At 43.9% G+C, this 18,059-nt stretch overlaps 1 long non-coding RNA gene across 1 annotated transcript; it reads right to left on the reverse strand.

Moving 5' to 3' along the window:
• Positions 1–1,726: 1,726 nt before the first annotated feature.
• On the reverse strand, positions 1,727–17,542 carry LOC128852663 (uncharacterized). Its single transcript, XR_008450633.1, has 7 exons — positions 17,443–17,542; positions 16,751–16,851; positions 10,048–10,167; positions 5,988–6,100; positions 5,399–5,885; positions 4,294–4,457; positions 1,727–3,494 (listed from the first exon to the last, which is right to left on the reverse strand). It is a non-coding gene; the product is annotated as an uncharacterized LOC128852663 (long non-coding RNA).
• Between the last annotated feature and the right edge of the window lie 517 nt (positions 17,543–18,059).

Here is an 18,059-nt window from a genome sequence, read left to right on the forward strand (position 1 = left end):
TCGAACACTTTTAATTGGGGAGTTGGCATGGAATGAACTCCAACAGAACCCCCCGTTACACTGCCATAATGATACAAGTCCCGCACACAGCACCAGGCCAGTGATTAAGAACAGCCATTTTTCTAGACTGGATAAAAATCTTGCTGTTCTCCTGCTACTTTTGCCTCGAATCCAGTCTCTGGAACCTAGAAAAAAGGTTTTTCTTTAAGCTCTGCTCTCTGGCTGATATTATTTCCAGGAATTAATGAGGCCCATCCATGCTCTGCAGTTGAGAAGCATGCAGCGAGCCCTGAGGTAATGCTCACACGAGACGTGAAGCTGTAGATGCCAGACGAAAGGAGCTATCTGGCTCATGTCAGCTCAGGTATCCATGCACCAAAGTCTCTGCCTCTGGGCTGTTAAATGACCTCTCTGCTTGCAGGGCTCCCTGGTGCGCCACAAGGCTGGAGATGGGCTCTCCCGAAGCCGTTTGCCCACAGATCAGGATTTATAATTGCTAGAACCTCCTCTGTTAAGCCCTGGATGATCATCAGTCACATTGATGGATGGTTCCATTACACACACGCATAATGCTGGAAAAGCTGAATTGACTGTTATTTCATAAAAGAGAAATCCCATTTCAAAAAAACTGAACTGGGCAAAATGTCACAGACCTTAATGCGCTTCCAGAGTTTTAATATGCTACATTCTACCCAGTATGGCATATGTTATAACTTATACGGATTAGCTCATCTAATTTCTGTCCAAAATCTTCATTTCAAAAAGAATTTAGGGAGAACATTTACATCCTTAGTGAAAGCTTTACAAAACCCTGCAGTGCCCACCTCTATTCAAGGATCCAAATCCCTTCCACACCGCTGTATGGCACATAGAAGAGCCGGAAACCTTGGGAAAAACATTCTTATCGGATGCATATCCCATGCACTGTGATGAAATGCTGTATTTCAATCACCAGGAACTCCCTTGCCAGGTTTTTTTCCTGAATGTTTAGGAAAGATTCTGTCAGTTTTACACTGTAAGCCCTCACCAGAATATAAAAATACAGAACTGACGTGAGAATGCGTCAAAATAACTAATAAATCACTCTACTTTTGATACAATAGAGCATATCTCAGCTGGAAAGGACAACGCTATACTGGTAAGTCAGTCAGGTGATTGTGCCCCTATATTGCTCTCTGGTGAGACCTCACCTGTGCCCTGCATCCAGCTCTGGAGACCTCAGCACCGGAAGGACATGGACCTCTTGGAGCGAGCCCAGAGGTGGCCACAGAGATGATCTGAGGGCTGGAGCACCTCCCGTACAAGGACAGGCTGAGAGAGTTGGGGTTGTTCAGCCTGGAGAAGAGAAGGCTCTGGGAAGACCTTAGAGCAGCTTCCAGTGCTGAAAGGGGCTCCAGGAGAGCTGGGGAGGGGCTCTGGATCAGGGAGGGCAGGGAGAGGATGAGGGGGAACAGTTTTCATCTGAAAGAGGGGAGATTGAGAGGAGAACTCGTGAAGAAATGTTTTTGCTGTGAGGGTGGGGAGGCCCTGGCCCAGGGTGCCCAGAGCAGTGGGGGCTGCCCCATCCCTGGAGGGGTTCCAGGCCAGGTTGGATGGGGCTTGGAGCCCCTGAGCCAGTGGGAGGGGTCCCTGCCCATGGCAGGGGGATGGATCAGGATGATCTGTAAGGTCCCTTCCAATCCAAACCATTTCAGGATTCTATGATTTTCAAGTGAGGCATTTATTAATTTTTTTCAAATTGAAATAGTTATCTTTAGGAGGTTTTAGTGAAGTTAATGCTAAAAACATGAATAATTACTGAATCATCTGATAACCCAAGCCATTTGTATCATGTTGGACAGCCCAAAACTCATGAGCCCTGAGTCTGTGGCCACTTCTGAAGGATTCTAGCTTAGCAGTACAGTCCCAGGAGCACATACATGAGAGTGCTTTGAGACCAGCATGTCACATTGAGAAGGAAAAGCCTGGTTCAGATATTGTTTGGAAATCTCTTCTGTTCCTCATAGAGAACACAAACAAAAAGAAAGTAAAAATATACAAAGGAATCTTCCAAGATAATGTTGCAATGAAAGAAAATGGCAAAGAATTTCCTTTGTTTGGAATAGTAAATACACAGAAAATCTCTACAAACAAACTTCTTTCAGTAATGATATGAGTTAAGTTCATAGCATAGGTCATGAGATCCTGAGACATTACTTCCACGTCAGGAGGAATTACTGGAAGAAATTCCTCGTGACCCTGGTGCAGCCTGTTGTGTTTGACAGTACGGCAAGGTCTCCAGCAAACGTTAGGATGAGCACACACCACCAACACATCTGCTTATTTTAGCTCCTTCAGGAGAAAACAAGCTCAGGATGGAATGTTGTAACTCTTCACAGATACATAGGAAGGCTCTGCTAGTTTAGATCTTGGCCATGCAGCATGGAGACTGCCATCTCCTGGTCACCAATTAAACTAGAAAGGGTGAAACCAACGGAGGGTCATCGCCCCGGTTCTGTGTGACCACCAGCCTGCCTCAGCAGGGGGTTCAGCACACAGCTGTGAAGGTCAGGTCCTTCTGGAAGCTTGCTTTATCCCCCTGGTACGTTTCCTGTGCTCCAATATCCTCCAGGGCACTGATTTAACTTTGGTACTTTATCCAAGAGTACATAATTATTAAACACTCTGCTCCTGAATTTGTTCTAGCAGCGTCTAGCAAAGAGTCAGAGTTTTAAACCAACCTTTTATCCATGACAATCAGAGCTGATATTCCTATGAATGATGCATGCGAGCGGAAAGTTGCTCCGAGATGATGCCAGTCATCCCCGCAGTGCCACCGCCAACCTCGCAGGCTGCACGCTGTGTCAGTGCAGCACATCTATTAAAATGATTTTCCCCCCTGAAATACCTGCAGAGAAAGAATATCACCACTTTTATCCTGTATTTATTTGTTTCGCTGATAAACGCTACCCTACACACACACACACACACATTTAAAACCTGACTTTAAGAAAGACACAATCAGCATCTTTGAGGGCCTTCTGCATAACCCCCTGGCCATTTGCTATAGAATCAACAGCTTGGAAAACATCTCTGAGATCATCGAGGCCAACCATACCTGTCTGCCACTAAACCATATCTGCCACTAAACCATATCTGTCTGCCACTAAACCATATCCTTAAGTACCTCCTCTACCCATCTTTCAAACCCCTCCAGGGTTGGTGACTCCACCACCTCCCTGGGCAGCCTCTGCCAGTGCACAATGACCCCTTCAGTGAAAATTTTCTCCTGATGTCCAATCTGAAGCTCCCCTGTTGCAGCCTGAGCTACAGGAAGGTATCCAAACAGCTGTTTGTTTGCTCTTTTTCACATATTTAATTGGAAGCGCTTTGTTTTTTTGCAGCCATTTCTTCAACTCATGTTGCTCTGAGAATGCCCCGGCTCTTCGGTGTAGCTGGTATTTCATCACCACACTCTGAAACAGCATACTGTAAATCCAGGCGGTGCATGGTAACTGTCAAAAGAGGGGATTATACTGTTAAAAATGCCCCAAATAGCTTCCTTTCTCACTTCTTTTTTGAAGCCAGTTAGGGAAGATCCAAAAAGTAGCCAAAGCCAGCAGAAAAAAAAACCCAACATAATTAAAGGGAACAGCAAAGGGCTGTTTAAACAAAATCTTCATGATTTATTATATAAAATTAAATGCCTGAATATCTGCTTTCTTATCTCTTTCGGGGTGTTTTTTTTAATACAAAATCACAGTAGTCACCATGTTCTTTCCCTTGATTTTCCATGGAGGGATTGGTGCCACAGGCATTGGGAACACTTCACAGAATCGTGGACTGTCCTGAGTTGGAAAGGACCCACAAAGATCATCGAGTCCAACTCCTGTCCCTACACAGGACAACCCCAACATTCACACCATGAATTCACACCATGAATTTGCTCCTGAACAGAAGAAAGGGGAACAGTAAGGAGTATAAAATTTGCTTTAGAAAGAGTTCCTAGTAGTTAGCTCGAACCCCCCTGCCTGCTGGCCGAGAACACGGGTGCTTTTTGAATACAGTGGAAATAACTCATTTTAATAGATCGAATAACTGGAACCAAGCATGTAATAAGGGTCCTACTCAGTATGAGCACAGCAGAGATGCTCCAAAAAAGGTGACCTAATGAGCGTTAGATTGCCTTCTCTAGCTACAAAGTCAAACCAAACAGCTCCTCACTTCCTGCATTAGCAACAGGCCCAAGTGCCCAAACCCAGACCTCAAAACATCAGTCTCCACTGCAGAGAATTTGATCTTTTATTTACTCACAATGATGCTACCTGGTACTCCTTGTATGAACAGCAAGAAATCATGCAGCCTAGCTGTTCACTGTCCTGAGAGCAAGCGAAGACAGCCGTGAGAGTACTTCCAGATGTCGAACGAACCCACCACATTTCACCCATTCAAGTTCTTTTTAAGACCAGTTATAGAACCTTGGAAAGAGCACAGGGTATCAGGTTATTAAAAGCTAGGGAGGAGTGTTTTATTTTTACATCAAATGAAAGGCATGATTTAGTTTTTTTGCATTCGCTATTAACATCTGTAGTCCAAAAAGGAAATGGCTCTGGGTACCTACAACGAAATAAGTTCCTACTGTTACATTAGTGGATTTGCACCAAGGAATATGTCCTAAACTTGGATGTAGCAAGTTAGAAGGCATCCAAACACTCAACTGTGTGTGATGGTTTTGTGAAGCTCACTGAATTTCTGTTTAGGCTGCTGTGTTCAGTGTGATGGACTTTGTGATCCTTGACGTCTGAATTCCCAGACAACAAGAATTGGAGAACGAGTGCTCAGGAGGATTGCAGAAAAGGGACATCTTTGTACAGCTGTAAGGAAAAGATCACACAACCACGCTAGAGCAAAGCAGGAGCAGGGGCCAATGCGTTCTGTTACGATCCTTCCTACAGCTTTTACTGTCTGAAGAGGACTGGAAGAGTACAGACAAATGATAAGAAAGGAGAGAGAGAGATTATGAATACTCACATATTAAAACAGAATTATCACCATTTAAGATAAAGATTAATTAAATCCTTTACCCTAAAGATAGATTTAGTTGGATGAGACTTGGAAAGAATGATCAGCATATTTAACAATTAACATGCTCTGCATTTTACATTAACAGGCTGACACTAAGCCAAGTCAGTTTGGTAGCCTTGAGCTCGCCTAGTTCAGATTAATTTATATCTTTTATGCAAACACAGACTCCTGGCACGTACTGTTCTTGCAAATACTAATCATGCTATAGATTAGGCAAACGTGAAACAGACCGAGCATCTCGAGTTCTGCTACAGATTGTAGCTGTACAGTCAACAGCAAAGCACTTGCCCAAGGCAACAAAACAGGGATAATAATACAGAAAACAAAGCCTCACCTGCTTAGTTACAGAGCCCCATAGTCCTACTGTGCAACAAAGAACTTCTCTGGCAGCTGGCAAACAACCAGAAGGTTAAATGATCGCTTGGTGAGATGTCTCCATGGGCCGATCGTGGTCAGGGGAAGCAGGTTCAGCTTCCTGAAGCTGGTGACTGTGTGATAGTCACTTACAGGGCCTAAGCTGTACGTTGTTCTTGGCAGACGATGGAAGCGGCTGCGGGTTCTGACACTGCCATCAGTAAATCATACTTTTCAAAGTCTCATGCACGTCAGGTTGAAGGTGCAACTGAAGCTGAGATGTAGTTCTCTTCCTCTCCCCTCTTTTACCTATGACAACTTTTAAAAAGATAGTCACCTGGCATCCCACCTGGCTGCACGGCCAACCCTGCAGTTTCTGAAGATGCCTTTATGTGTCTCCAGTGCTGCCTTTGTGGAACAGAGGAGACCTCCTCCAACTTTACATAACATGAGACCTTTTGGAAGCTCTAGAAGGAAAAGAAGACCAGAACGCAAGGATGAAAATCTACCTTTCTATTTATTAATAACACTGAAAAACATTAAATTGTGATGAAGAAAAATGACACCACCTGTTCTTGCCTTCCGGGTGCTTGGAAAAACAGTTACTGAGGTTCAGGGACTGAGGGAAGGAATTGTATTTGCCGGCTACAGTTAGATATGGAGTCCTTAGGGATTCCAGAAACTGCATTAAAACATGGTGGAGAGAGGAAATAAATAACATTTACAGAAAGAAAATCTTTATAGATTTCTACTCCAACAAGAGACCAGATATGTAAGCCCAGTTGGTTTTTTACAAAGGATATTATTAACAGAGGCGTTTTTTCAGCCAAGTATTAAGCTTGTTTTAGGAGACAGAAGTCAACATGATTTACCAGATAGAGCCCATGGACCTTTATTGTATAGATTTTTACATCTAGAAGGGCAGCTGGTGCTGGACACAAAGGAATCCATCATCCCTTCTCAAAAGTCAAAATATTCCTAACATTGATTTAGTGAAAGGTATTTTATCACCTATTTTCACCATCTGATCAGTAAGTATCGCCTATGAATATGTTGATTGCTTCTGTACTGGGCAGGTTTTAGCTAGTGTGAAATCCTTCATCTGAGACACAAGAACCTTCTCTGAATGGGAAAGGTTAATTTCTCATCGGCAAGGTGGGAATTTGGCACCGTACTCCCTTAAACAAAACAAAAAATCAACCTGAAATGAACTCAGATATGGATCTAAGGACACCTGAATATATCACATGATGGAGAGCCTTTAAGATCACAGCACAAATAGCAGCAGATGAAGCAGGTGGACCCTCAGCAGAACTAGTCAATGACATGAGTACAGAAGTCTTGCATTTACACAGTTTTACACCACAAAGTGGTGCACAAAGAAAGGCTGTGTGCTTTAATTTTGCCAAAAAAAAAAGAGAGGAAACTCTGGAATGAAATACATGGGCTTAGGCTTGTTGCCACAGTAAATCTTTCCTAGATCCTTTCACCCCACTCCAAGGGTGGGAGTGGGAGGTGCAGGACACGGTAGGGTTAGCCAAGACTTTCATTTCTCCCAAGAGGCCTGGGATTGCTTCAGCTGCTCAGATGAGAACCATGGATTTAGGCAGCATGTTTGGGATAGCACTTCTGTTAAGTAATATATAGTATTTAAATGATAAATAGTTTTTTTTTCTTCTAGCATATATGATATGGCTATACTATTTCTGGACAAGGAAAAAAAACCCACACTTTTGAGTTGTTTAAGATAACTTCACACCGAATTCCCATATAGTGTGTATGGTGCTGCCCACCGGAGTTCCAGGGAGTGAGCTGAGTCTGAGAAGCCTGGCTGACCTGTTGTGGTTTACCCTTCTGATAAGAATGCCAGGCACTTCCGAAAGTTACACAGCACCAAGAAAGGAGTCAGTGGAGATTTGCTGATTTACACCAGCTGTGAATTCAGGCAGGCATTTAGGGGGAATATCACACGCTTCTTGCAATGGAAAAATAAACTCAGCATCGCAATTATCTCAGTATCATCCAGGTAGTCTGTGTTTCTAAAGTAACATAGAATCATTGAAAGGACTTCAAAGCCCATCCAGTCCAACCCCTGCCACGGGCAGGGACACCTCCCACTGGATCAGGGGCTCCATCCAACCTGGCCTGGAACCCCTCCAGGGATGGGGCAGCCCCCACTGCTCTGGGCACCCTGGGCCAGGGCCTCCCCACCCTCAGCGTGAAGAATTTCTTCCTATTATGTACTCTAAACCTCTGCTCCTTTAGTTTAAAACGATTCCCCCTTGTTGTGTTGCCACAAACCCTGCTAAAAGGTTTTCCCCCATATTTCTTGTCGGTATTGAAAGGCCACAACGAGGTCTCCTCAGCGCCTTCCCTTCTCCAAGCTGAACCACCCCAACTCTCTCAGCCTCTCTTCATACGGGAGTTGTTCCAGGCCTTTGACCAAAGATATGATGTCCTGTAACCCTTTACAGTTTTAAGATGATAACGGGTGACTTCAAGGACAAAATATCCCTTCAGTCCCTCTGATAACAGCCACTGGTAGTACATTTTCTCTAGAAAGGTTTTTAGATTACCAGATGAAATGATACAGAACCTGTAGGTGAATTCAAGTTACAAAGTCCTAGCTGTCTCTACGTAAGTCAGGTTATTTATATCGAGTTTAATATAGACATACTTTCAATCACTGTTATTTTAACTTAGTTATTTAAAAGTTGAAGAATGCCTTCGCTTTCCTGCCAGCTGTATCACAGCCACACAGCTATCGTGCAAGAGATCAGTCATTTCAAGTCAGGGCATGACAAAGTGTAGGAAAAAGAAATATTCCCTCAAATGCAAACATTATGAGGGAAGTGCTTTATATGTTCTAAGTCACACAGTCAGCCGGCTGTTTTAACAGAGACATTTACTCTCTGTGTTTATAAATAGAATTATAAAGGGTGTGTTAGATGCTCTAGACTACCCCAGGAACATCAGTTCAGTATTCCACAATTCATATGTTCATTTTCATATGGTGAGAGGATATAACGTTACCATTCAGATTTTGGAAGCCTCTAAACCCCATATTGTCCTTCTGGAAATAGTTATGATGAAAGCAAAGCAGTAGAAAAACTGACTTTCAAAATCGGGGGTGACACAAGAAGTCTCTAAGCTCCCTCATCTTTAAATTCTTTCCTAAGAAAACTCAAAGTAACTGAGCATCCAAAGAAACTTCAGCATCTGCTTTCATGTGTCATCAGTCACACAAAACCACATGCAAATTTTGCACCAGAGGAACAGAGAAAGGTGAAAGTGTCGTCCAACTTAGTGGATCCACTGAGATAAACAATAGGTATCTCTTTTTTCCTAATTAGTCCATAACATTTATTTCCTCTCTATTTGACAAAACTAAATCATGTCAGTAAATCATTATCCGCCCACAATCTCATTTTCTGAAGACCCTGTAAAGGTCCATTCCAATCCAAGTCATTCTATGGTTCTGCCTTTTTGCAGATCTTTTAAGAGGTCCACTTCTATTGCACAGGACCTGAACGTAGGAGTCTACACTTCTTGGTGTTTTCCAGCACTAATGATCACAAATAAGAATGGTTATTTAAGAAATAGATTGTTAATGGGCTATTTGAGAAGCACTGAGTATTCAAAAGGCACAAAGCGTTACTTGGAGGAAGAAGGTTCCCGCTGTGTCCTATCATACTATTGTTTTACAAAGCTATGTCTAAAAACCAACTGCGTGTCTAACGCACTCACACAACTGATTTTGCTAAATTGGTGTTGAAAAGGATGTTTGTGGGACGGAGACACACATAAAATTTTGAGATCATTCAAATGAAAGATGTTGCTTAGCTCCTGCCTAAAACCTAAATGTTTTGCTGCCATAATTTTATTGGCGAGGAAGACGGAAAAGAAATCCCTGCAAAAACCAGCAAAGCCCATCCGACTAACAACTTCAAATCAGCGCAATCACTGCAGCAAACCTCATGCTTCTGGCAGATGAATTTTTTTCCTCTGAGGACCCTGTACAGAGGGATGTTGTTTTGCCATTTTAAGTTCCATCTCTCCCAGCAATGTTGCTGACAAACTTAACTTAATTGATAAATCCTTTCTCATTTATTGTCACGTGAAGGCACCACAGTGAACAATCTTTCCAATCAAAACTACTCATATACTGTTAATCTAAACAACACGTCCTTAATCTGAACTATAACAATACATTTAGTCAGCAATCATAGCCTAAAAGAGATGCAACACTCAGCCCGCTTCACTGGGACAGTGTTTTATAACTCCCATAAAATGGCTTTGTTTAGCCTGAGGTTTTTTGATTATTCAGGTGAGGAACCCCAGTTGAGAAATGCTTCAAGGCCAGGTTGGATGGGGCTTTGAGCAACCAGTAGGAGATGTCCCTGCCCATGGCAGCGGGTGGAACTCGATGGGCTTTAAGGTCCCTTCTGACTCAAACCATTCCATGATGCTGTGAAATCAGAGCACTAAGCTGGAAGTTCCTACACATCAGCAGAACTCAAGGTTAACCCCATTACACCATTTACTTCTACTGTCACCATTCTGTAACATTATTCTTAAATTACGTTCTAGAGAAGTCCCGTTGGGTCTGTCATAAACGTTTTACCCTACCTGCTATGCAGATGAGTGTCGTAATCTGTACAGTTGACAGAGTTGACTTCTGACTGGGTTGACAATGTGCCACCTTCTGCCACCACCTTCTTAAGATCAGATCCAGCTGCATACCCTCAGCTTTGTCAGGTTGAAAGAAAATAAAGAGAAGTTACTTTTAAGCGATATCTTTAATTCAGTTAATGTTGTTGGGGATTGGAGAGTTAAAATTAATGGATTATTTTTTCTTAGGTGCTCAATAAATGGTGCACCTTTTTCTTCTGAAAACAGTCTTTTTCATTAAAAAAAGATAATTAATGAAATCATACGGTACTGAGATGTTCTAGATCATGTCAGCTGTTAGTATGGAGAATTATGCTTTGTATTTCTGATGTAATACAAAAAAAAAAAGATACCAAAAATCTGTTCCTGGGTTCTGTTTTCTCTTTAAAAAGCAATCTTAACACAAAGTAAACCCTTTCCTCTTTACCCATGAATGATGCAATCTCTTTAGGGAAGAGAAAAAGTTTACTTCCCTTTCCTATAAACAAAAGTTCTCTTTGTTTCAGTGATGTCTCCATTTTGCTATGTATATCTGGTTTAGAATTCTAAATAGATATCAGTGCATCACATAAATTAAGATTAAATAGGGGCAGCACTAAATAAAGCCAGAAAGGCTTAACCCTCCTGTAAGGGCTGGATTGAGCACAATGACATCAAACAGGAAGAGGAAACTTGGAAAAGCAGTAGGTAATTACTGTCTCTTAATTTATGAGAAGGATTAGAGAGAAAACGCTCGTAGAGAACACACAGAGTAGAGTCGGTGCTTTCCACTGCAAAATAATCGTGCCGTGTAGGACAAGAACATTCTCTACCTACACATCTTAACGCAGAGCACTCATCTCCAGCCACAGATGCTGCAGAATTTTGGTGGTTTAAAAACTTCTTCCCCGTTACACAGTAATGAGAAATTCAGCCCTCCCAATAAATCACTTCTACCTCCCTCTTTTGTTCAAAACTGTGCTCCCTTGGCCCTCCCTTTATTATTAACTTCAGCTCCATGGGGCATTCCCGAATTTAACATCAAGGACTCGCAACCTGTACTCCATCACCCGCAAAGCTGACAAAGGTGTGATGAAAGCTGTGCATTGCCCACGTTGTGCCTTGGTGATATTCCTCTGTACGGTTAAAGCTTTAACTAGTGATGAATGGGCTCCTGACCTCTTTCCAACCTGTCTTAGCAGCTCCCCTCTCTGTATGGCCCCTCTGACACCGCTTGATTTAAATACATAATGTACAGCGAGACCGTTTTCTCTTTCCTCTGCCAAAAAAAGATGAATGCACGAATAAGGGGAGCCTGAGCCCCTTATTAAAGGCACAGCATATCTGTGCTATTTCAAAACACAGCAGAACATCAGAAAACCACCAGGAATTGGAGATTATCACTGGAGAGCTTGCTGCCTTCAAGGATTTCAAAAGAACCTCCTAGAAGAACTGCTGCAAAAAGTAGCCACGGCAGGATCTCCGAGAAGACTCCCATGCATCTTTGTGAGTTTTTTAAGTAAATAAATATCCACCTTCTCAAATGCAAGCCAGCTCCTGAACCGGCCCAAAGGATCTCATGGGTGCTGAGCTAAGCCTTCCTTATCTGCCAGCACAAACTCCTGGGGGCAGAAGGTACCCTGTCTTGACCCCTCTGTGGCTGCAGCTGGCTTCAACGGGAAAATAAAATTTCAGATTAGAAAATTAAGTGTCATAAAAATGGAGCATCTTCCATATGAGGCCAGGCTGAGAGAATTGGGATTGTTCAGCCTGGAGAAGAGAAGGCTGCGGAGAGACCTTAGAGCAGCTTCCAGTATGGAAAGGGGCTCCAGGAAAGCTGGGGAGGGGCTCTGGATCAGGGAGGGCAGGGATAGGATGAGGGGGAACGGTTTTCATCTGAAAGAGGGGAGATTGAGAGGAGAACTCAGGAAGAAATGTTTTCCTGTGAGGGTGGTGAGGCCCTGGCCCAGGGTGCCCAGAGCAGTGGTGGCTGCCCCATCCCTGGAGGGGTTCCAGGCCAGGTTGGATGGGGCTTGGAGCCCCTGATCCAGTGGGAGGTGTCCCTGCCCAGGGCAGGGGGTGGGAATGGATGGGCTTTGAGGTCCCTTCCAACCCAAACCATTCTATGAAATTCTCTGCTTTGATCAAAAATGAAGATGATAGCTCCTTTCCTCTATTCTGGCAATTGCACTAAAACCACATCTCTATTTGTTGATTGCAAAGTGACTTTCTTATTTTCTTTTTTGGATTGTCCTCATTGAGGCTTCTGGGAGTACTTCAAGAAAGGAAAATTGATTTTTCCATTTATTTATACCATCTTCAATTTTCAACAACACACCCAGACCACTAACCGAAATGTTTTGTTTGCCCGTATTTAATCTGTGCAGTCTGATAAACTACTGCAAATATCTTACTCTTGTCTCAGCGTGTCTGAAACTGTATTTGTCAAACTGTCCTTAAAAGAGGGGGAAATCACAGCAAAAAAAAAAAGGAAGACAGAAATGCCATATTAGCAAGAAAAATGCTATTAAGAAGAAATATATTTTCGCTTGGCACAAATAAGAGCCTTCTTTTTCATGGCCAAAATAAAGTCAAATTACTTTTCAGAGTTATGCAAACCTCAAAGTTTTGCCTGGAGGAGATCCTGAAAGAGAATTTGAGGAAGGTTCATTCCAATTCCTGCTATTTGATCCACAAAGGAGAAATGCTGCTGGCAGTAGCTCAGAATGTCCTGGGATGCTATTGGCTTGTCATCCTTGAAAGAAGAGAAGTGTTGTGGGTAGGGAAAAAGGCAAGTGGTCTCCATGCGTGACTTCCAATGAGCCCCAGACAAAGGGTATTGGAAAACTAGACCTCCACCAAACAGGATTTGGAATACAGGGTGCAGTTACTCGGCCATTTCACATCAGTGCTGCTCTCATTATTACTGTTTATTTTGTGTTTCAGCTCCAGTCACGGATCAGAACAATTTTGTCCATCTGATGAACATAAAACATCCATTTCTGTACAGAGAGACAGAAATACAGAAATGATTTATTATCATTATTATTATTATTATTAGTTGGAGTTTTTCTTACCTGCGTGGCAGGCTTTAGACAGCAGCAGGATGTGTTTGTTTGGCATTCCAGCACTTCACTGTGACACCCAGCAAGATGGAAAAGATGCCTTTGGCACTCGCCTGCTTGGATCGTGCCGTAACTTGCAGTAGGGAAGGAGCAGAACCTGAGCCTGCAGGGACACCTTGTACTAATGGGCCACTAATCCTAAAGATTTATCACTTACCTGTCAGAAAAAAAGTTTTGAAAATATTTGAAGTATCTTCTCTGCTTATCAGGAGTGCAGTGAGCACAAAGGTGCCATTTTCTGCACTCTTCTGATCCAAAGTTAAGTCCCCTGTGCCGAAAGCAGGAGAGCAGCCACTACGCTTTCACGATTGTGTTAATCACACATCAGTGCTCTTTAAGCAAAGCACCGTTTCCTATAACTCTTTTTCTCCCTGGCAGAGTGGATCTTTGTGTGCCATTGACTACAACCTGAGAACAATTTGCCAAATGTAAAGAGACAAAGAAATTGTTCAAGCCTCATATTTTCCTCTCATCATGCTTTTAGAATTATGATTCTTTTCTGGTTTGCCTTTGCTGTGATGTACGGCACCGACTGTAATAATGCTGATAACCACATCACCCTGAGATCTACTGCTGCCTGGACATTTAATTCACATCATAGAATCATGCAATGAGTTGAGATGAAAGGGACCTCAAAGCCCATCCAGTCCCACCCCCTGCCATGGGCAGGGACACCTCCCACTGGATCAGGGGCTCCAAGCCCCATCCAACCTGGCCTGGAACCCCTCCAGGGATGGGGCACCACCACTGCTCTGGGCACCCTGGGCCAGGGCCTCCCCACCCTCACAGCAAAACACTTCTTCCTAAAATCTGCTCTCAACCTTCCCTCTCTCAGCTTCTGCCATCTGAGATATTCATGTCTGTACTGCAAGTCCCGTAGAGTTTTCCTGGACACGGTTGCATAGCACTGCGCACCTTCTTTCTGCAATATAACAGAAGTGTGAAGCCTACCGGAGAGAGCAAATTAGGAGAAGAAAACATCCTGTAGGACAGTGAAAATCGTTGAACAAATCACAGTTCGTGGCTTGGACCCATCTCCTAGAATGGGAGACAGAGGGACGGACTCTGCCTTCTCTCTTCTTTCTTACAATGATGTAGAACTATATGTGACTTTTGACTATGAAAACAATCTGTAGATGAAAACTTTGAATTTTTAGACGTTTCATCTTCAATTTTTTTAAACCTATCAAAGTACCAGGGTTTGTAAGCATCCCCTCAGCCTCTGATGGTCTCTTTAGCCTTTTCCATTCTGTACTTTTCATATTATTTCAATAAAGGGAGGAGATATTTTTTCTGAGCAAACAGATGTAAAACAGCAGAAGCTCTGTGGTGTGTGTTACATGGGCTTCTGTGTAAAGCAAATGTGTCAAAACCACATTCTTGGGTGCCCTATTTATTACCTTGCAATTATTTCTATATTGAACCTATTCAGTTTAGCTCTGAAAGGATGAGTTTTCTGCTGTCCGTCCCTGAGAGCTTAACAAAGATAAAGCTTGATGTTTTTTTGGTCATTCTCTCTGAAAAGATCTTATAATGAGAATGCTGAAAAATCTCCTTCGCAGTATGTGAGCCTGAACAGCAGTTGCCTTCCACTTCTACAGGACTGAGAAACCCCCTAAAGAGCAGCAACAGGTTATTTAAGGACCAAAGTAAATGGATCTGAGTCTAAGAAGACGCAGGAAACACATCAGTGTCTCACAATGGCAAAATCTGTACAGCACATTTTTGACAAGAGCCCCGTGCTGGGTCTCATCCAACAACAGACTCTCCACTGGGTGCTTGTTTACGCTCATAGAGAGGCAGATTAGATTCACAGAATCACAGAATCACAGAATCACCAGGTTGGAAAGGACCCATTGGATCATCGAGTCCAACCATTCCTAACACTCCCTAAACCATGTCCCTCAGCACTTCATCCACCCGTTCCTTAAACACCTCCAGGGAAGGCGACTCGACCCCCTCCCTGGGCAGCTGTTCCAGTGCCCAATGACTCTTACTGTGAAGAATTTTTTTCTGATATCCAACCTGAACCTCCCCTGATGGAGCTTGAGGCCATTCCCTCTTGTCCTGTCCCCTGTCCCTTGGGAGAAGAGCCCAGCTCCCTCCTCTCCACAACCTCCTTTCAGGTAGTTGTAGAGAGCAATAAGGTCTCCCCTCAGCCTCCTCTTCTCCAGGCTAAACAACCCCAGCTCTCTCAGCCGCTCCTCGTCAGACGTTCTCCAGCCCCCTCACCAGCTTTGTTGCTCTTCTCTGGACACGCTCCAGAGCCTCAACATCCTTCTTGTGGTGAGGGGCCCAGAACTGAACACAGTATTCAAGGTGTGGTCTCACCAGTGCTGAGTACAGAGGGAGAATAACCTCCCTGGACCTGCTGGTGACCCCATTTCTGATACAAGCCAAGATGCCGTTGGCCTTCTTGGCCCCCTGGGCACACTGCTGGCTCATGGTCAGTTGGCTGTCAACCAGCACCCCCAGGTCCTTCTCTTCCGTGCAGCTCTCCAGCCATTCTTCCCCCAGTCTGTAGCGCTGCATAGGGTTGTTGTGCCCCAAGTGCAGGACCCGGCATTTGGCCTTGTTAAACCTCATCCCATTGGTCTCGGCCCAGCGGTCCAGCCTGTGCAGATCCCTTTGCAGAGCCTCCCTACCCTCCAGCAGATCCACACTTCCTCCCAGCTTAGTGTCATCTGCAAGTACAGGGCACGGATGTCTTTTTGTATATCCTAGAACCTTTTATTTCACCGGGCAGCACATCTACAGAGTGTTTCTGTAGGCAAATATAACCCAACTCCATCCCCGTCTCAGTCAGACTGCAGTTTAGAATCACTCCCGTACCAATCTACAGGGCCTCCAGTTTCCTCAGAGGAGGGGGAAGGGACAGGCCATGCATGCGAGTTAAAATACGGTGCAAATAATTGCAAGAGCCTGCAGCTAGAGTTAGGAAAAGGCTTTTGACAAAACAAACACAGCATGTGGTCCAAGACCTCTGTAGCTCCAAGCTGTATTAGTGCCACAGCTTCAGCCCACTGCTGTGACGGGTTTTACAGGGATTCAGTGACTTTAACTCGACTGCAAGCAACTGTGGTGTTTTTCTAAGCTGTGACAGTTGTAGATGAGTTAAGTCAAACCTTCTCGTAGCACCAAACCTGCTTCGCGGGTACAGAGTTCCTTCAGTTATTATATATTACATATACATAAATATATATGTATAAAATCACAGAATCACAGAATGGTTTGGGTTGGAAGGGACCTCAAAGCCCATCCAGTCCCACCCCGTGCCACAGGCAGGGACACCTCCCACTGGATCAGGGGCTCCAAGCCCCATCCAACCTGGCCTGGAACCCCTCCAGGGATGGGGCAGCCACCACTGCTCTGGACACACTGGGCCAGGGCCTCCCCACCCTCATCATGAAGAATTTCTTCCGAATGTCCAATCTAAATCTTCCCCCCATCCAATTTAAAGCCATGATATATTTATTATAATTTACTCTGCTTTTGGCTGTGTTCGTGAGGATGGGGTGCGAGGGAGAGGGGACTGCCCTGTTCCCCTTTAATTTCACCTGGAGCCACAGCAGAAGCTGCTCTGCCTCACCACACGCCGCTCCTCCCAGGAGCTCCTCAGCTGGGAAGGTGTCACCAGTGCTGTAACCGAAGGGCGAGTCTATAAAGAAATACAGAGGGAATAAGAAATTAAAAGACCTAATCTGGAAGAATTGTGTGTACTTCTGCTATTGAAACACTGGAGACAGGCCAAAAGACCAATAAATCAGAATATGACCTCTGGAAAATTTGGAATAATTTTGGAAACAATATTTATTTAAACTTACAAAGGTGACCTGCCACTATTTAGATCTTAATCTAAAGTGAAATGGATGAAAATTTGGATATTAGAGGATGTTTTTAAAACCTGTCAGAGAAAACCATGCTAGGATTGAGAGCTTGGAAGCTGGCTCTGCACGAAGTCAAGCTGGAAAAAAGGTGACAGCTTTTACCCAATAGCAGTCAATCATGACAAGAGTACTTCATGCATGGTGTCCCCATCGCCTAAATTTTTTAAACACGTGGATGTCTTTCTGAAATAGATCCTTTTGTTGAATAATGCAGCCCACCAGGTACTGTGTAGCACATCAGATACGCCTTTCTGGCCTTAATATAGGAATGAGAATAAATTTGTCATTATACAGTTACTTCAAAGAATCATATCATCATTCAGGCTGGAAAAGACCTCCAAGATCATCAAGTCCAACCATACCTGTTCCTATCGAGATGCTCATCTCCCTCCTTATCAGGATGATGATACTTTTAAGACATCAAATGAAATCAGCCGAGATGAGGTGCGTTTGATGAAAATGTGATGCTGGTCTGACAGCTGTGAATCTCACCTGTACCAGGGGGGGATGTTGTTAAGTAAATTTTGATGCTGAGGTCTTAAAACTCACTACAAAAAAAGAAAAATGGTGCTGTGTCACAGCACTGGGTGCAAGTGTGCCATCCTGGGATGTTCTGGAGGGGACAACAACCCCATTTGGTCCTTCCTGTACCCCAGCATCACGCGGTAATGATGGGAAGGCAATCTCTGTTCACAGTTACAGTGAATATCCTGTGGCTCAGCGCTCCCTTTCACAAACAAAACATGCCTGATCAATGCAATAGGTGCACTTCCATCCCTGCCTTGCAGATGTTGTTGCAGCCGCTTGCGGAGCAGTTACAGGTGGTCTTTGCCCTCCCTTTGGGTCCCACTGTAGAGAGTCCCATCCAACAAAGGCTCGCAGGTGTTTCCCATATCTTTGTGGTTATTCCTTTTGAAATGCATCTTGCCTGCTGCTTAAAAAAAATATTGCTTGGCAATGCTGACTGTATACCTTCTCT

The sequence above is a fragment of the Cuculus canorus genome, chromosome 7 (genome assembly GCF_017976375.1).
Source record: "Cuculus canorus isolate bCucCan1 chromosome 7, bCucCan1.pri, whole genome shotgun sequence".
NCBI classification, from domain to species: Eukaryota; Metazoa; Chordata; class Aves; order Cuculiformes; family Cuculidae; genus Cuculus; species Cuculus canorus.